This window comes from Pezoporus wallicus, unplaced genomic scaffold, assembly GCF_028554395.1.
Source record: "Pezoporus wallicus isolate ANWC-B61680 ecotype Strahan unplaced genomic scaffold, APGP_CSIRO_Pwel_v1 contig_7910, whole genome shotgun sequence".
NCBI classification, from domain to species: Eukaryota; Metazoa; Chordata; class Aves; order Psittaciformes; family Psittacidae; genus Pezoporus; species Pezoporus wallicus.
In genome coordinates, this window is record NW_026641702.1 from 164,291 (window position 1) to 185,166 (window position 20,876).

At 39.5% G+C, this 20,876-nt stretch overlaps 1 long non-coding RNA gene across 1 annotated transcript; it reads left to right on the forward strand.

The window, feature by feature from the left end:
- The first annotated feature begins 798 nt into the window (after positions 1–798).
- On the forward strand, positions 799–10,924 carry LOC130607679 (uncharacterized). Its single transcript, XR_008974305.1, has 3 exons — positions 799–878; positions 1,281–1,348; positions 10,708–10,924. It is a non-coding gene; the product is annotated as an uncharacterized LOC130607679 (long non-coding RNA).
- The last annotated feature ends 9,952 nt before the right edge of the window (positions 10,925–20,876 follow it).

The following is a 20,876-nucleotide window of genomic DNA, read 5'->3' on the forward strand; positions in this document are numbered from 1 at the left end:
ACTACATCCAGCTTTGGTCACAATCTTCCTAACCTTTCATATTTACATGTTAAAAAACAGGGAAAGAAACAAATGGAGAGGCTGCTGAGAAAGTTCTTTAAGCACGCACTGCTAAAAAAGAAAGCACAATATATTGAATATTGGCTATATTTTAAAATTATGGTAATTAAAACTTCACTGCTGTCTCCTGTGTTACATGGAATATTGAATAATACCACCAGAGTTTCAAGCTTTTGCTTGAAAGCTGATTGTTATTTTCAACACCCTCAAAGCAGTAGTTTAACATTGTCTCTTCCTTCTTTTCCCCCATGAAGTTTTCATATTTCCAAGTCACTGAACACAGTCCCATGATTACTACTGTTTAAATATATCTTAATGTAGAGCATTTAAAATCTACAGGACCATAATTAACTTAACTCACATAATAGTGCTTTGAACACAGGAGTGCGAGGGAATAACGCAAAAGCCTCACATTTATATCTAATTAACTAATTTTAGGAATCTAAGAAATCTGTTCAATATTATAGCCAAAGGCCTGGAAAGACATGTTTTCACTGCTGACATGTCAGTCTTTGCAGTATTCCCATGACCTGTTGCAGTCCCAAGGATGACATCTGTACAAGTCTGCCTAGGGTGTCACTTGAATCAGAAGATGTGCAGAAGATATTCCAGCTGACTGTTAGTCATTCCTCTGCACTCCTATCTGCTCCAGTCCTCCCAGGCAGGAAATTAACAGCCTAAAGAATGATGTAATGATGTATCTGTCTATGATGCAACCTGTCAAAATGGATGGAGGGCTGCATGTTTGCATCTGGTGCCATACATGGTTTCTATTCAGGCTGAATGTCTGTGGTCAGAAATGAAGCAGATACTGATATGTAAGTGTTACAAGTCCCTTCAACCCCTAATAAAAAATGGTGTTAGCAAAAGTGTTATTAGATGTATGAATCTAAAAAAGGAAAAACCTGTTACAGTCAGCAAGTAAAGCAGATACTGGAAAATTACCAACAGGGTAGAAAGCCTATTTCTTTTGTTTGACTTCATAGAGGAACAGATCTGTGATGCAGTTGTTTTCAGCTCTCCGTCAAATTGCAAACCTGAAGTTGTCATACCTAACGATAAAGAGAATAACAGCCTTTTAAACTCTACTCAAAGTGTCAGGGCCTCACCCCCCATAGCCACTCCACCATTAAATCAACAGTAAAGGGTCACTGATTCCCAGAGTAATAGGAATTTGTTCTTATTTGAATGTGACATTAACATGGATATACTGTTCTCAGGAGAACTGACTGCTATGGGCCAGATCTGGACATTGATTTCACACCGCATTCCCTATTGATCAGGCATGGTAGGAAGTCTGTACATTGAATTGATAGCAGAATATAGCTGTACAGTATTTGTTTTCCTTTTAATATACAGCTTCAACAGCAAGCCATGCATGAATTTAATAAAAGAAGATAATAATCTATTCATTCTAGGAGTTATAGACTGAGCCTGGGTGGTTATCAGGCCTGCCTTCACTGCTATAAATCATGTCAACAAGGAGACTCATTTTAGCTTTACCAATGAAAAGAATTCTCCTGTTTTAAATATACAGAACCTGTGCTTTCTCCTCACTCACAATCAGTAAATGGGGAAATGTATTCATTTATGGTTTACCAATGCAAAACAATCAACAGAAGAGAATCAGACCTATTGTCCTGTTAGAAACCAAGTATCTGAAAGCAACAAAGTAGCTCTAAACAGTAAATTAAAGTATTTGTAGTATCAGTTGCAATGATCCTTAGTTGTTCAGTATGCTCTTTCAGCTGTTGATTCCTATTTAGGATTGGAGGTTTTGTTAAGGTCATTTTACAAAACAATAAACAGAGATGCTTTGAATATGCTAATGCGTTCTGTTGCAGGAGAGTTATCACGGGTAATAGAGAAAATGAGCTGATGTAAAAGCCATCGACAACCTTAGGGGAAACTGAATGGGTGGTACAATTGTTAGCAGAATGCTGTGTCTGCAGGTCAATCTGTGAATAGATGATTGTTAGCAACAATTTTATGTTGGTCAATGTTTGTAAATGACGGAAGTTAGGCAAGAGTAATTACACCCATAATGCTTTTCAAGAGGAAAAGATCTGTACTTTTAAAACACGCTTGAAAGTTACTTTCTAGATGCAGAAGTGGATTACATTCAGCTCTTATTCTTTAGTCAGGGAGCATCAATAAAGCCACCAAGGGGATTCTGGGTGCAGACTAGCATAAATAAGCTAAAAAGCTGAGCTGGCACATGTGAAGAATGTTGTCCAGCATACAGCATTCTCATTTCATGGCACAACAGGATAGCATGGCTGTTCCTACTAGCATAATTAAACATTAGAGTTTTGGTAAATTATGTTATCTCTTCTTTCTCCTTTACCAGCTCATGTGGAAATAATTTAAGTTTTGCTCTCTACCTTACCTGGTCTATCAAATTCAATGTGTTTTTTGTGTAATGAGCCTCTCAGAACAGTGCAGAATGATATCAGATGGTTGCTAAAAGATCTGTAGAGCCTAAAGGCTGCTTGCTCTTATCCCAGGGCATGGCACTCAAGAAAGTCTGCAGTAACAAATGTAGCATTTATCTAAAGCAATAGATGAGCAATGCAAAGAAAAAAAAAGTCTAACTTTCTCTTAATAATGGTTTTCTAGTAATCCTTCGCACTTATTTTAGTGATTTCAACCCAAATAATAGAAATAAGAGAAGGAAACTCAAACTCATAGATTTGGAGAAGAGGAGACTGAGGGGTGACCTTATCAGTGTCTATAAATATATAAAGGGGGAGTGTCACGAGGACGGAGCCAGGCTCTACTCAGTGGCAAACAATGATAGGACAAGGGGTAATGGGTACAAACTGGAACACAAGAGGTTCCACTTAAACTTGAGAAGAAACTTCTTCTCAGTGAGGGTGACGGAACACTGGAACAGGCTGCCCAGGGAGGTTGTGGAGTCTCCTTCCCTGGAGACATTCAAAACCTGCCTGGACGCATTCCTGTGTAACATTATCTAGGTGTTCCTGCTCCGGCAGGGGGATTGGACTAGATGATCTTTCGAGGTCCCTTCCAATCTCTAACATACTGTGATACTGTGATACTGTGATTTATTTCCCCATGTTTAGTTGATGGGAAAAAAAAGACTGCTATTGGTTACATGAAATTCATTCCCCCAGTCAGCAAAAAGCATAGAAAATAGTAACAGCCTAAAAAGAAGCAATGGCAAGTGAACAGAAAAGAAGCAGGATGGCACAGTACAGAAACTGGGGCAAACTTGCCAATTTCAGCACTATTCATCCTTAGCTGGGGTAATTCCAGAAATAGCTGAGACACTGGGAAAGGTGAGGTGGGGCTCTGGGGTTTGCCCTGTGCATAATGAAACATTTAGATCTTTTGTGAAGACATCTTTGGAAAGCATGCAATTAAAGGAAACAGTGAAGGCAGCCCATGAAAGTCTTGCCATGGAGTCAGTGGTGGCTGGGTAGGGTAGAGAACATATTGGCAGCATCATGGGTGATGTGAGCACAATTCAGAGCATCAGGGATGGCAAGGGAAAATTCTCTAAGTGAAACACAAAACAGAGAATAACTTGGAAATAAAACAAAACAAAGAAAACCAAACAACAACAACTAAAAAGCATCAGTTTGTTTTCATTATACAGAATATAAAAACAGTTTCTGTACCAATATAAATAGTTCATTGAGATCAATATGTGGCAGCAGCATCTCCTGTTATTAGTGTTAGACACAACCAAAAGACAGTTGTAAACCTGTTGTGTAGTAACCTGCATAAAAGTTTTCATTTGCACAGCTCGATGTACTTTTTCTTCGAAGACTCACAGTGTTTGAGGCCAGAAGGGAACCTTACGTGGCTTGACCATCCCTGCCATTAAAATCTATCCATTTACTAAAACAAACACCTAGTAATTGCCTCAGAAATAACTTACACTCAGCTAAAACAAAGTTTCTCAAAAGATTTTTTACCTTGTGCTGAAAGTCTGCGGAAACGGAGAATCTGTCTATCCCAGGAGCATATTTCAACATTCAATCATAGTGATAATTAAAAAAATTACATTTAGTCTAACTTTATCTGGCTTCAGTTTCCAGCAATTGATTCCTCTCAGGCTTTTTTTAAATTGGTTAAAGATTTCTTTAGAACATTCATATTCTCCTTCTGAAGCTACTTATACACCACACACCACAATGAAGTCATCTTTATACTATTCTGATAAGATTCAGCTCTTGAAGATCTATTAATATAAGTAAGGCTAACTGGAAATAAGACCTGTGCTTTGTTAGGTCTTCAGAATTCAGGGATTTTTTTTTTTTCCTACTATAAAATGAAATAGAATTTCTGTAACCCACAACTCTAAAAGCAATATTTTTTCCTATTTACTTCCAACTTATGGATGAACTGTTTGATAGCATTAAATGTAGATAAATGTAGCATGTGTATAGACCTAAAAGCTATTTATCTTGCCTTCCCTTTGATGACTGTCAGAGAAGATGAGCTTCCCGTGCACTAAATTAACACTATTTTTTATCTATGACTAAAACCCCATAACATTTGCCAAAGACATTGTGGTACAATGCGATAATGCAATGGTGACAAGAATTTAATAGTAATCCTCCTATCCATCTGGCATTCTGCAACACAAGTTGGTCCAAATATCTCCCTTACTAGTCCTCCTCTTTTCCCATTTAGCATCCTAATCTGTGCCATCTTTTCTTTGCCTATGTTTTCCTATGGAATAGTTGTACATTTTTTATAGTTAGGGACTAGTTATAGGGGAGCAAAGCTCCAAAACCCTGGAATTTAGGTATGTGTCTTGTATTATCATCACTGGGGATGTAATGAGATGATTGACATATCCCGTATTTCCAGTCTTTAGTGGTTATTTTTTTTTCCCAAGAGTATGATTTTTCCTCAAAAACACCTCTATTGTTATCTAAAAGGAAATAGGAGTGTAGAATATTTGTTTGTTTTAGCAACTCATGAACTCACAAAATAGTTTAAAAAAAAATATTACCAATATATTTTCTGAATTTTCAAAATGCTCTGAAATTCCTTTGCCACTCAAAATCTAACAAGAAAGCATAAACCCAAACCAAACAAAAATCAAACAACCAAAACCCTGTTCTGAACGTGGAAATAGACCAAGAACCAAATTCTTTTTCTCACAGTTTTCAACAACTGCAAACTCTGACTCATTTTTGTCAAATTGAAGTATCAAAACATTAGGATTACTAAATCTCAAATTACTTCATCATTGACCTTTAAATTACAGTGTAGCATGGGAGATAATACTACAAAACATGAACTGATAAATATCAAAATGTCTTTTTAAAGAAAGAGACTTTTTTGCTGTTGATAATTACAGTGACTTATGATGCGATCTAAGAAAAAAAAAGTTAGTGCCTAAAAGATTTTCCTACTCACCTGGCAAAATACTCCTGAATAATAAAAAAAATCACAACTTTTTCATTTCTGTAACACTTCGGGGGGTGAGGGGAGGCAAAGAGAAAATTTAAGTATATCAATAGCTATATTTTATATCTAGTGAAAACCACTAGGTTTAGTCAAAACCCAACCAGATTTAGGCAGAAGAAAAGCTCTTAATTTTAGATACAGAACCAAACCTAAATTTGTCGAGGATTTTCTTCTCTAGAAGTTGGTTCCAAACCATCATTCTTAAAACTAAAACAAAGTAATCATATCTAAGCCACATATGCAAAATCATGAAAAAAAAAACAAACAGAAAACCCAAGACTTTTCACTGCAACACATGGCCACAGGAATTAGCACTACTAGAAACCACAGTAGCCAGTGATGTCAAGGATATAGACAGAAAAAAGGTTTCTAGAAAGTACATACACAAAATTGTCCAAAGGCAGGAAACATGCAAAACCACTGGACTAGGTCTGTGAAATGCTGAGAGTCAGAAGCTGTTTTCAGGGAGATGATGCAGAATGAGCTGTGGGCAATGTATTTTGCTGTTGGGTATTTAGATTCTCCTTGCACTACAAAGTAGGATGGAGTTTTATGAGTCATGAAAAACCACAGGAACTGCATAACTGAAGCTTGAACACTACTTTTTACTACTAGCTTTTTTACATCCACTGCTACCTGGTTAAACTAGGAGATACAGTTCTAGATCCAGGCTGTTGTTGACTTCAGATGGTGCATTGGTGCACAGCCTAATCCGAAAAATCAGACTTTTGGTAGTTCTTAGAAGCCTTAAAAAGCACACTGATATATAATGCCTACCATATTCAGTAGTAGTTTGGCACCTGGCTGCTTCTGAATGTCATCCTTGGCATTTATCTGTATCTTTATATTACTAAATGTATTTTAAAAACCTGATCCAGTAAAAAGGGGGATTAAATGATACCTCAAAATGACTGTTCAGAGTAATTTATAATCCTGGCATACTTTTGCTACGTATAGTTTTCCATATCCTGGGTCATGATAGCTAAACACAAACAGATCTTCTGCTGCCTGAGAAGGGTCTTCCGTCCTGAAATCTCTCCCTTTCTTGAGTTGCCTGGGCCTCAGAGACTAGTTGTGCTTATGGGAGTTTCACAGCTCCTTTTTTAAAGAGTATAATCTTTGATGATTATTTGTTTCTCAGGAAGAATCTCATGTATTGTGCTTCTCATGAAAGAAAAAAAGCCTTAAGACAAATTGGACCTTTGTTGCAAAGGGCAATGAAGAACTGTGTCTTTGTTATCAGTACATAGGGACCTCTGCCATTCCACTTCAAAATCAGAAACTCTTCCCTAGCTCCAGTTACTTGTAGCTCTTGTACACTAGCAGAATGGAGTTAATTCCAGCAGGAGTGATTAAGGAGTTGGTTTAAAACAGAATCATGGGATCACTTAAAATAAGTGTAATATGTATTTTCCCCTGTGTCGCTGTTTTCCTTATGGAAAGCATCATTGTATGAAAATAATTGTCAGATAACACTGACCACTAACACCATTTCATAGTTCATGGTGTATGAACTGAACCTGATGATTCTGTAATCTCAGAGTGGCACCTTGTTCATCTTCTACTTCTATGTTGGTCCATTTAGATGACTGATACACCTCATTCCTCGAATTATGTGTATTTTACAAAATCATACATGAGAGCCCCTGCTTTTTCTCTGAGAAATTAGTACATCATACGTTTCATAGAATCATAGAATCATAGAATAGTTAGGGTTGGAAAGGACCTTAAGATCACCTAGTTCCAACCCCCCTGCTGTGGGCAGGGACACCTCACACTAAACCATCTCACCCAAGGCCTTGTCCAACCTGGCCTTGAACACCACCAGGGATGGAGCATTCACAGCTTCCTTGCGCAACCTATTCCAGTGCCTCACCACCCTCACAGTAAAAAATTTTTTCTTCATATCCAATCTAAACTTCCCTGTTTAAGTTTTAACCCGTTACCCCTTGTCCTATCACTACAGTCCCTAACGAATAGTCCATCCCCAGCATCCCTATAGCCCCCCTTCAGATACTGGAAGGCTGCTATGAGGTCTCCACGCAGCCTTCTCTTCTCCAGGCTGAACAGCCCCAACTTCCTCAGCCTGTCTTCATACGGGAGGTGCTCTAGTCCCCCCATCATCCTCGTGGCCCTTCTTTGGACTTGCTCCAACAGTTCCATGTCCTTTTTATATTGAGGACACCAGAACTGCACACAATACTCCAGGTGAGGTCTCACGAGAGCAGAGTAGAGGGGTAGGATCACCTCCTTCGACCTGCTGGTCACGCTCCTTTTGATGCAGCCCAGGATATGGTTGGCTTTCTGGGCTGCAAGCGCACACTGAAGCCGGCTCATGTTCATTTTCTCATCAACCAACACCCCCAACTCCTTCTCCGCAGGGCTGCTCTGAATCTCTTCTCTGCCCAACCTGTAGCTGTGCCTGGGATTGCTCTGACCCAGGTGTAGGACCTTGCACTTGGCATGGTTAAACTTCATGAGGTTGGCATCAGCTCACCTCACGAGCATGTCGAGGTCCCTCTGGATGGCATTCCTTCCCTCCAGCGTATCAACCGAACCACACAGCTTGGTGTCATCAGCAAACTTGCTGAGGGTGCACTCAATCCCACTGTCCATGTCAGCGACAAAGATGTTGAACAAGACCAGTCCCAAGACTGACCCATGAGGGCCACCACTTGTTACTGGCCTCCAGCTGGAAAATATTGAGCCATTGACCACAACTCTTTGTGTGCAGCCATCCAGCCAGTTCCTTATCCACCGTGTGGTCCATCCATCAAATTGTTGTCGCTCCAATTTAGAGACAAGGATGTCGTGTGGGACAGTGTCAAATGCTTTGCACAAGTCCAGGTAGATGACATCAACTGCTCTACTCCTGCCCATCAGTTCTGTAGCCCCATCAGAGAAGGCCACCAAATTGGTCAGGCAGGTTTTCCCCTTAGTGAATCCATGCTGGCTGTCACCAAGCACCTTGTTGTTTTTCATGTGCCTTAGCATGCCTTCCAGAAGAATCTGCTCCAAGATTTTGCCAGGCACAGAGGTGAGACTGACTGGTCTGTAATTTCCCGGGTCATTCATTTTCCCCTTCTTGAAAATGGGGGTTATATTTCCCTTTTTCCAGTCGTTGGGAACTTCACCTGACTGCCATGATTTTTCATTGCAAGGTGTCCTGGGTTTAGCAGTAGCAGTCAATTTTTCTCCTTCTTGGTAGCTGGTGCAGCGCTGTTTTTGACTTTCAGCCTGGGAACAGTGCTGATAACACCGATGTTTTCAGTTGTTGCTAGGTGATGTTTACCCTGACCAAGGACTTTGTGAGCCTCATGCTCTGACAGGGAGGAGGGGAAGCCAGGAGGAAGCAGAGACAGGACACCTGACCCACACTAGCCAAAGAGGTATTCCATACCACAGCACGTCATGCCCGGGGAGGGGGGGTAACTGGGAGTTACCCGGAAGGACGTCTTCTGGGGTCTTCTGGGTCGGACTCGTTTTTTGGCGGGTGGTATTGTATTCTCTTCCCTTGTTATTTTTTCTTATCATTGTTGTCGGTGGTGGTAGCGGTGGTGATTTGTGTTGTACATTGGTTGCTGGACTGTTCTTGTCTCAACCAGTGGGAGTTGCATTCTTTCGATCCTCCTCCCCATCCCTCCTCGGGGAAACGCGGGCCTCGACTGCTTCCAGCCCAGCACCACTCACTGGGAGTGAGTGAATAAGCTGTCTGGCTGGTTTTAAACCACAACACAAGGACAACTAACATACCTTTTAAATGCCACTGTTCAGGTTTTGCTTCATGAAACCTATAGGATTATAGTCGGATGTATCAAAATCTCACTCAATTTTCAGAGACACTAACTGCAGAGAATGCAAGTAAGCGAGCAGCAAGGTACTCAGCTTGTGTGAAAGTCATGCCAAATAATGGAGGTGCTCAAAAACTTCTGTTAAGTTTATATTTCAAAAGCTAGGGTTTCTGAATATCTCCCACTGTACAAATAAGTGAAAGCAGGAAGAGCACTTTTCCAAGTGACTACTGTACAAAAGGAGTTCACAGTTTACCAAGTCTCTTTCTCAGGAAAAATGTCCTGGTCAGACAACATTAATTTAACTGCTAATGAAGGCAGCAGTCAGTGGATCAGCATGTGCTGAGGGAGGAGAAGAAATGGAGAAAATAAATGAAAAACACTTGAAGAAGGAACTTATTAAAAAGTGTACCTCTGTTAGAGTGCCTCCTTTTAATTATTCTTACATAAAGCAATCAGGTTTGGACATATCTTTTGTACTCAACCTATATTAAGTTTTTCGTTTTCCTCACTGACTTAAAGCAATGTCCTTTATTCTTTGCACTTCAAATGAAATACTCACATCATTTGCTAATGCACGTTGTTGGTTGTCAAAGCGGGTAAGGGTCCTTCAGTTTTGGGCAACTCACACACAGAGCCTTAGGCTTCAATCCCTGAGATGTTATAAGGCAAACTATAATATACAAGCCATGAACAGACCCATATCTAGGGAAAAAATGTTTCACTTTCTAATGCTTATATAGCTCAGGGTAAATTCTACTAAAATCGTGTCTGACTCTGACAAAGCATGAAAGTAATTCTTATTCATTGGAAATTAGATGATAGCAGGAAAAAAAAAAATCCTAAAATCCTTATTTTATATAAATATAAGAATTTCCTCTAAAGTGGTTTTCACTTTTGTCCTGGGGGAAAGAAGGGAATTATAGGAGGATCTTATTCCGTGTTTTGCTCTTTGTGTGCTCATGTTCCTTTTTATTTTTTTTTTCTGTGATGCAGGGAGGGGGGAAATTTCCATAACAACACCTTAACTATCTTTACCACCCAGCTCTCAAAGGATAAACTAGGTGTTCCTAATTTACCATTTCTGCTTCTACTTTTATATTACAAATCTAAGGGAAGAGATTTCATGAACAATGAATATCCTATACATCCTGATAACAATTCAGCGCTGAAATAATTTCTATCATATTATTTTTTGTGTTTTTTTTACCTGTTATTCAAAGGCAAAGTTTATCAGTGCTAATGTGCAAATTCAACTCCAGGTCCTCTTACTTGAGTTGAAAAAGGCAATTTCCCACTGTCTTTTTTTTTTTTCATGACAAATTATCACTACAATTTTTCATAGAAATTATTGATCTCTTAATAGCCATGTTGTTGAATCTTCTTACTATTCCTTATTTTTCAGATCAGGTACTACATTTCGCCTCTTAGATGTCCCAAGTCCTCATGAAGACTTGCCTGGTTGTTCAACAAGAAAAGGAATTTCACAGAGAAACGGTTATTTCCAGATGTCTTGGCAGTATGGTGTTGCCGCATATTGCATCCATTGTGGATAAAAAGCATGCAATCCCTTATATAATAGCATATATAGTAAGACATATGTTTCTAAAATAAGAAAAAAGTCTAAGATAGTTTAAAAGTCCTCATAGCAGCATCTTCTGTCCAGTCAAGAAGTACATGGAGAAATATGTCTGTGAGCTCAGAGAATGCTCCTCAGTAGTTAGGCACATGGGAATCTGTGAAACACTGAATATTCCCTAAAACTGAGTGCTATGGCAGTTAGAGAGTGGTCTACACCATGCTGAGTTCATTTACATGCATAATCCTAGGGCTTTCCATCAGACTGTTTGTGTCAATAAGGCAAACAAGTTTTGGCCTGTCCTGAACATTGTTCATTACAGATTGCAACAGAGCAGATGTAATTATGTGAGTGAGAGAAAGGCAGCAGGACCAATTCCTAAAGGCAGGACATCATTAAGATTTCACAACAGGCACATTTTCCCAAGGGACCCAGAGGAAACAAGAGGCACATATTTCCTGAGGCCAGAGTCCTTGTTTGGCTTCACACATCCAAGTGCATTCTTAATTGCAGCATTCACTTGAAAGGCATAAAGTTCCTTGAGAGGTGAATAAGATTTGAAACAGATCCTAAAAAACTGTCCAGTCTCTCATCCTACACAACATGTAACATGCACTAGAAAAGAAAATTTCAGAATGGCCAGCTCAGAGATTTACCACATGCAATTTTTTTCTGGCTGATAGACAAATAGCAATGTGCATTGCAAGTGGAAGCAGTTGCTGTATGTTTTCACGATCAGGGAATTGTTAATGCGAAGAACCAGGTCTTTAGAACAACTCTGAAACAAGTCAAGAAGCATTAAGAATAAAAGCCATCAAAGCTTAACGTATCCAACAGGAATGGAAAGAGGTACTGACTGGGCTTGGATTTAGATTCATTAGAAAGTCCCAGGAACTAGAGCCAAATTCTGATTTGATAGGGAGCATCTCTATTGGATTTAAGTTGGAGAATGCCTGTGTGTGAATCTTGCTTAGGAGTGTTACGTGGCAGTACTATTTCAGAATTGTTCCACTTCAAATTTTAATCAAATCAACTCCTTTGTGACTATATTACACTTCATAATAATGAAGCTTAATGAACAGAATTAAAAGTTGATCAACTGTAAGCACAGTTAAACACAGAAATGGTTTTCTTCTTTCCCATAAAATCTGTCTGCTGTCAAATACTTGCCACTTGCTGTCCTCCCTGTCTTTGGATTTTTAAACAGCTTTTATGGGCTATTCAATTTCTGCCTGCAATTCAAATCCACTTTCATTTTTGCCTCCTTGGCCCTTCATCCTCCTGCACCTCCACTCTCCTTTATCTAAAGGCAGAAAACCACATCAAATATAGAAAATCTGTGATACTTAACATTGCCTCAACCTTTTTGATGTGCTTTAACAGAACTCACAGTGTAATGACAAAGGGTGGTGTTGTCCTCTGTCTTTGCAGATGTTCACACACAGCCACGCTATTCACTACCTCATTAACTGATCTTTTAAGAGTATGGGACTGCCTTACAACTAATGAGATCTTGATTCAATTCTCCACAAATTTCCACCTCTAAGTACAAGAAAATGAAAAGAAGGTTTTCTGCATCAGAGGGATTAGGAAGATATATAGCTGAGGAAAGTGAAATATTGAAAAGAAAGGAAAAAGATTGATTTCACTGGTGGGGGAAATATTGAAAAAAATAATGTTGCAAGTTTCATTCAGCATTAAGTACAGATGATTTTGTCTGATTTTGTCTTCCTTGGCCATACCTAGATCATGTTCCTCTCATAATCTTATAAATGACAATTCAGACAAGGTTTCCACAGAATTACATTGAGCAGACATGTCCATCAAAAATAGCTGATGTGAGACATCCCAATGTACTTACATGCCTATGAGCAGAAGAGTTAAGACAAATACTGGGCCTTCTTACACTCTTTGGAAATATTCATCTGGGATATATCCTACCTGTTGAATACTAACTAAATCTGACTGACTGAAAAATGATATTTTAAGATCCTAAGTCACTTGGCCAATCAGGAAAATAATTTCATACAAAAATCAGCAACTATATGTCTACTGTCTTTTTTTCCAGGAAGGAAACATGTTTTTTTCAAATACTTTTATTCTCCAGACAGCTAAAGGAGAAGAATTAGTTCTAAGTAAACTATTTGAATTTTCTTCTTACCAGATCTTCACACATATGCTAAGATTTAAAAAGACCCCAAAAGTTAAACAGAACATTGAAATATTTTAAGAGTATAAAGATATGCATGAAAAATACAGATTCCTGAAAGATTAAATGTCTCATGTATGTATTTATCAAAGCTTCAGAAAATAGAGAAAATAGGCGGATGGTATAAAGTCTTAGCAAAAATATAAATGTAGTGTGTCAAGTGAAAAATAATAATGATTAGCTGTCCTGGTTTCAGCCATAAGAATTATATTTTTCTCCTTCCTAGCAGCTGGTGTAGAGCTGTTTTGGCTTTAGTCTGAGAACACTGCTAATAACACACTGATGGTTTTAGTTGCTAAGTAGCGCTTACTCTGATCAAGGACTTTTCAGTCTCTCATGCTCTGACAGTGAGGAGGGGCATGGGAAGCCAGAAGGAAGCAAAGACAGGACACCTGACCCAAACTAGCCAAAGGGGTATTCCATACCACAGCATGCCACGCCCAGTATATAAACTGGGGGGAGTCACCCAGAAGGGCAGATCGCTGCTCTGGTCGGGCTGGGTATCTGTCTGTAGGTGGTGAACAATTGTATTGTGCATCACTTGTGTTTATTGGGTTTTTTTTCTTTCCCCTCTTAGCTTCTTATTCTCTCCAATTGTTACTTCCCTTGTCATTATTATCATTAGTAGTAGTAGTAGTTTTGTATTATACTTTAGTTATTGGGATATCCCCATCTCAACCCAGGGGGTTTTACATTTTTTGATTCTCGTCCCCATCCCACTCAAAAGCTGGGGGTTGAGGGGGAGGAGAGGGTCAATGAGTGGCTGCATGGTTCTGAGTTACTGGGGGGGCTTAAACCATAACATTAGTTTAACAGCATCTTGGGTATGCATCTTTTATAATACATGATGTATTGGGAGTGTGTTTTACTCAGGTTACAGAATTAAACCAGTAGGAGGTCTGATCTGAACTAATATACAGGTTCACTGGGAAATATTGGTAGATTTAAGTATGATTCCTTCTAATATGCTGTTTTATACATCTACAGTTTAGTTGATGGGCAAAACGAACTGCATAGCCTGAAATTATACAGTATTCTTGAAATACATTTAAAAGAAGTTTTAAAAAAAGCATAACACAACAATTGCTCTCATAAATCCAAATGCCAGCTCATGTGGCTCATGAAATTGCTGTGATTTTCCTTACTGTGCACTCTATCTTTAAAAGTCTAGGAGGTGGCTGCCATTTCTCAAGGATATGTGCTGTGCTGTCTACCACAAATTTGACTTTGTTGGGTTTTTGTTGCTTATATCTCCAACACACGTTATGCACCTTCCAGCAAGGACAAGCAGATCACACTATTGGCAAAGCTAAGGCTATTCAAGATGCACCATGCAGCTACGATGTCAGGGCATCCATATGGATTTCTGGGTGAGCTGAATCCCTCTGGGACTAAATAAACCTACAGAGACTATGGAGACCAATACACTGCTCATTGACCCTCAGCCACCATGGAGTTCAGAGTAGACCCCAATCAAGTCATTTTTCTGAAACCTCTGTCCAGATCTCCCTTTTACCTTTCCTATCTGATCTCTCTAATACACATATTGCACCCATGAGCCTTCAGAGGATTTAAGTATGCAGCTCTGAATGGTGGTTACCTCTGAAGATTGCTTACTCTGCTAGGACAGTGCTGAAATCCTTTCTTTCCACCCCAGGGTTCACATTCCTTTCACAGTTCAAATACAGGGCATTAGTGCACACCCACTTGGTGCTGAATAACAAAAGGGCTAAAAAATCAGACTCCCGAAGTGAGATGGCTACAGAAGTGGCCATTACCCGGTAAAACACTTTCAGTCTTCTATTGGGAACAAAAGAACACAAGGATGCAATGAACTCTCGTTGTCCCCAGAGTGCCAGGTGACTAAACCAAGTTACAGTCAATCTGCAGCTATAGAGAAATATTGCAAAATTGCTCCAGCAAAATGTCCTGCTGAACATTAGACAGCCTGGTTGAGTGTTTCCTGGTAGCTCCTTACATTGTGAGTGACATTGTCATTTAGGGAAAAAAAATGAAACCATGTTAAATGCACAGGTAAAATGACAAGCATCTTACTGTTCTCTAAAAACCCTCCCTGATTGCATGTCACCCACTTTAAATTTTGATTGAAAGACAGCATTGAGACTCTCAGCTGGGAATGCAAAAGGATAAATGGACTTATCATCAGCTAAATTTTGCACAAGCTACCAGGCTAGATAATATTCATTTCAGAGAAAACTACTAGGGACCATATTGTGGTTTAAGCCCAGCCGGAAACTCAGAACCATGCAGCCACTTGCTCATTCCTCCCTTTATTTCTCCCCCAGCTCACAGAGGGATGGGGAGGAGAATCGAAAGAATGTAACTCCCACAGGTTGAGATAAGAACAGTCCAGTAATTAAGGTATAACACAAATCACTGCTGCTACCACCAATAATAATAATGATAAGGGAAATAACAAGGGAAGAGAATACAACCGCTCACCACCCACCGACCGATACCCAGCCCAACCCTAGCAGTGATCTAGCCCTTCAGGGTAACTGCCCCCAGTTTATATACTGGGCATGAAAAGAGGATGGCCTGAGAGTGAGCCTCGTTCTGTTGGTTCTCCTGCTCACTTGCCTTTACCTGAAGCAGGAATATCTTACAGAATGGGGCTCACTGTAAGGCCATCTCCTTTTGCATGACATGCTGTGGCATGGAATACCGCTTTGACTAGTTTGGGTCAGGTGTTCTATCTCTTCCTCCTGTCTTCCCTTCCTCCCTGGCAGAGTAAACATTACTTAGCAACAACTAAAAACATCAATGTTATCAGCGTTGTTCCCAGGCTTAAAGTCAGAAACACAGCATTGCAGCAGCTACTAAGAAGGAGAAAAATGACTCCTACTACTGAACTTAGGACAGACCACCACCACCACGGTTAGCACACCATCTCACATTGCATCATTTACACTACAGCATTGTAAATTTTTTTTTTAAACACCTCTCATACAAATAGATGTCCCCTATGTAAAATTAAAAGTAGTATTGACATAGAGCAGTAAGGACAGCTTTAGTTATAAGCCTGGAGATAGATAGAGAAATAACAGTATACATGGGAAACTGACAAGTGTGGTCAGTACTGAGAGGCTAAAATCAGGAAGACATAGCGAGTCCTGTCTTTGCATGACTTTGAAAATACCTTGTTAGACCTTAGACTTGGAGGCTAAGGCAGAGCGGAGGACCAGCTGGGGACAAAACAGATTAAGGTAGGACATGGTCATGCTGATAATCAGTGTGAATGGACAACCTGCCCATTTTTCATTTTCAGATGATTTTCATTCATTATCTGCAGAGACAGAAGAACAAGTCTTCCGTTTGCTGAAAGCCAACATGGGAAGATTTGCCAGCCAATATGAGCTGGGACAAAAAAATAAAAATAAGCTTGTTACTGAAGAAATTTTGGTGATAACTGGAGTGCAGTGTAAGAAAAGTAAATACTGAAAGACTACACTGAGTCTTGAAAGTGAAAGACATGCAGATTGTCTTCTTAAATGGTTAGGGCATGCAACAAGGTTTAACTGTTTTATTAGTCAAGGGTAGGATAAGGCTCTCCAGGATGCCATTAATTCTTGAGAATATTCTGGAGCAAATGCTACTGCATATTCACTTGGTCTCAGTCTCTTTCTATGCATTATGTTAGTACAATAACACCCCAGCTGTATTTGGCATTCATTGTCATTTTCTAGTTGTGAGCTAATGACACTGCTATAAAACAATGAGCAGCTGGTGGCACAGTACAAGTAAGTATTATTCAACATAAATTGTGAATGGCATGGAAGCACTGAAGAAAACTTTTCAAAGTACATGTGATAACGTACCCCAACTCTTCTCCCATTCCCAGCTGCTGACTCACCTCTGAATGCTGCCTAAGCAAGGGAAGAGGCCAGCAAGCAGCTCTGGTTTGGTTTGGATGCCTCACTGCAGGGTGTGTGTGTGTCACTAGAGCAGTTCACTGAAGCATCACTCCAAAAGACTTTTTTATTCTAATTAGCCTGTGTGCCACTGGAGCTTTTTTTATTATCACAACCACTTGTAGTTGAGAGTAGGTAGAAGTGGTACAAGAGAGCTGGAACTAAACTGTGGAATCCCTAGACTATCCTGCAGTAACAAGTAGGGGAAACATTTGGAGTTGCCCTACACCAACCGGCTTAGCAGGGAAACACTGGCAGAATGTAATGCACTGACTTGGGAAAGGATGAGAAGAGAAATTTAAATCCACAAACACCATGAAAAAGGCATGAGAGATAACAGGCAGGTTGCAGTACAGTCACAATCCATGTCTGAAACAGAGAATTTCAGAACCTCAGCAGAGGTTTGTACCTTGGGATTCACTGGAATGCACTAAACTGGACATTTAGCCATGAAAATGGTGGTGCAAAGAGGGGGAGAGGACTGTCTGCTTATGTGTTGGCAGCTGTCACAGGAAGGAGACAAGAAATCCTTGTCTCTATAGAATTTAACATAAGGATGTTTTGTGGTTTAGACCCAGCTGGTAACTCAGCACCACATGGCTGCTCGCTGATCCTCTCTCCTTCGCCCCCTCTCCAAGTGGGATGGGGAGGAGAATCAAAAGAATGTAAACCCCATGGTTTGAGATATAAGGATAGTCTGATAATTAAAGTACAATACAATAATAATAATGTAAATAAAAAGGGGAGAGAATATGAAAGTAAGAGGGGAAAGAAAAAAAACAATAAACACAAGTGATGCACAATACAATTGTTCACCACCCACAGAAAGATACCCAGCCCGACCCAAGCAGCAATCTGCTCTTCCAGGAAACTCCCCCCAGTTCCTATACTGGGCATGATGTGCTGTGGTATGGAATACCCCTTCGGCTAGTTTGGGTCAGGTGCCCTGTCTCTGCTTCTTTCTCACTTCCTGTGCCCTTCCTCACTGTCAGAGCATGAGAGACTGAAAAGTCCTTGATCAGGGTAAGTGCTGCTGTGCAACAACTAACACATTGGTGTGCTATCAGCATTGTTCTCAGACTAAAGCCAAAACACATCTCTGCACCAGCTACTAGGAAGGAAAAAATAATTGTTACAGCTGAACCCAGAACAGGATATATTTAATTTCTGTAGCTACCAATAACTGGAGAAAACTAAATCTATAGGACTGCATCTCCCCATTTGTAGCATGCTGTAAGGCCATTGCACCTGGTGATTTCTTCGAAAGGTCTTATATTTGCTTTTTGTAAATAAACACATAAATAAATTAAGATGTCAAGAAATATATGGTTTGTTCCTCGACAATAGGCTTTTCAAGATGCATAGAGCTGTTTGTTTTTTTTTTTAAATGAAATTCTGTTTTAGAAAGATGGTGAGAATTCATTGGAAAAGCACTGTATTGATACAGTCAGAATACAGCCTCAGTTTAGTCTTTGAAAAATGGGGCCTTTAAGTTACACACTGAGGCTTTCAGCCTGCAAGGATTTCATGCATATACTTGCCTTTATGCATTGCAGTTAGTCCTACTGATGTCAAAGCAATTACTTTCATGGACAAAGTTATATTCATGTGTCTCAATAGATCATAGCCTGCAAATACTACATCACAGTATCATTTATATATACAAACAGTTAAGTGATTCCCTGCTCACACATTTAGATAGCCAACTCAGGCAAGCAAATACTTGATTCGACAAAAGCTTAGTGTGACCAGTCTTCTACTGTTGCACATCTTCAAAGCATCAACTTACTTATTTATAATCAAAGTTGAAACAAGAACTGCTCTTTGATTTATCACATAAATGCTTTCCAAGGAGAAAAAAAGGGTGGACTGTTTTCAGATAACCAGGTATAAAATTACTTCCTCTGACAGCACTCTCCAACAGTCATCCAGCATGGAGTTGTAGAGGAGGGGAGCTACCTTCATCTGTAGATGCAGGAGCTTTCTGAATGCAGAACAGTGTATGGGTGCTCTCCATTCCACAAGAGACATCAGTATGAACTCAGAAACCTTCTTAAAACAAAGAGTTTGATTACCATGTAGATAGCGCAAGGCTCCCACTAACTTGAACATAGTTTTTGTTATTTATTGGACCACTGGGTGTACCCAGAAGCCAGGGAATTCCAATTTCCACACATTCTCATTGAATATTAATGCCAGAACCATAACAATAGTGGCTAATAATGCAGCTTTTCACTGCCATGTGAATTACACATCAATATTAATGAAGCCTTTGTTAACATTCAGTGTTCTTTCAGTGTGTCTGCCAGGATTTTGGACTGGTTTATGCCAACAACAGACTTAGATGTCAATGCTGAGTAGGTCCTAGACATTTCAGAAAGGGCTTGCTTTTGCAAACATATATTTAAATTAAGAAGTATGCCATATCAATGATGCTATAAATTGACAGTTGTTCAGTTCTTTCCCCCTGCATAGGAGAGATGTAGCTTTATATGTTTGCATATCCTAAAAGTAACACATAGAGGGCTGTCTTTTATTTCATAATGTTATTACAAGAGTTTTATACAAAAACTCTAACACAATCATTCACAATTATATACAGTTCTCCTTCTTCCCAGAGTCAGACATATCAAGAAAAGGCAATATTTCTGTGGTGAGAAAGAGAGACATGTATTTTCTAGTTCTGTAAGATGCCCATGGTACAGATCACTAAGCAAGTTTACCCTGAATTCTGTTATTCTAAACAAGAAATTTTTCCAGTGCTTTGAACCTTCATTTGAAATTTAAATGTAATTGCCAGAAGCATTACCTTATTAATAAAAGTAGAAAAGCATCATTACTAATTATTGTGAGATTTATTTGCATTTTCTAAACATTCACATTATCTAATCTAACTACCTAACAGATGCTTACATGATTTCCAGCTCAGCTTTTTTCCAAAATGAGTACCCAACAACAGTAAATAATAACTGTTGTTTTGGACTACTCCTGTCAGATGCAGTGTCTTACTCAGCCACAGAAACAATGCATTTTTTGATGAATATCAGACCATTTCAGTTCAGTACAGCTGATCAACCTTGCTGAATGCTGTGTCAACAGATCCCGTTTCAATGGTAGATCCTGCAAGATACCTGCAACAAATTACCTCTTTAAAAGAAAGATTCAATTGATTTGCACTAATCTAATTTAGAGGAGGACAGAATAAAATCATACTGGGACTTAATCTCATCTGAATATAAACAGTACAAAAATGCTTCTGATAAGTAGCTGATGTAATGCTCTAACACATCAGGGGGCTGATGTACCAATGCCACTCCCATTGAGGAGAGCACTCCACAATTCCCAATAGTGCCTCTAGGATTAAGACTTGAAATTGCACGTTTAGCATAGAATATCTAGAACTTCATATCACAGGATTAAAAAAAAAGAAGAAGAAAAAAAGAAAGAAAAATCAGGTTATGCTTTGCAACAGTTTTGCAACAGTTGTCATGAAATTGAAATGACCAACTCCTAGATAGATCTGCCAGGCACAGCACCAGGCCCCTGGTGAGATAACACCAGGAAGGAATCAATGTTTTACTTCTCACAGTAGCAAAGGAGCAATAGGGAGGGCAAGGAAGCCAACACAGACACAAACCTGACCAAATCACAGGGTAGTTCTTCCCAGGAGAATTGTATTTTCCTAAGCTTAAGATGAGGGTCATCTGATGTCATTACTAGTAATTGTCAAAAGCAAGCCCTCCTTCAGAACAAGTCCTCCAGATTTTGGTGGGCAGTCAGGATCCAACTTCCAGCAAAACCATCATTTTGACCTATGCCATCAAGTCCGCTGATGCAAAGAATAGCATTGATTT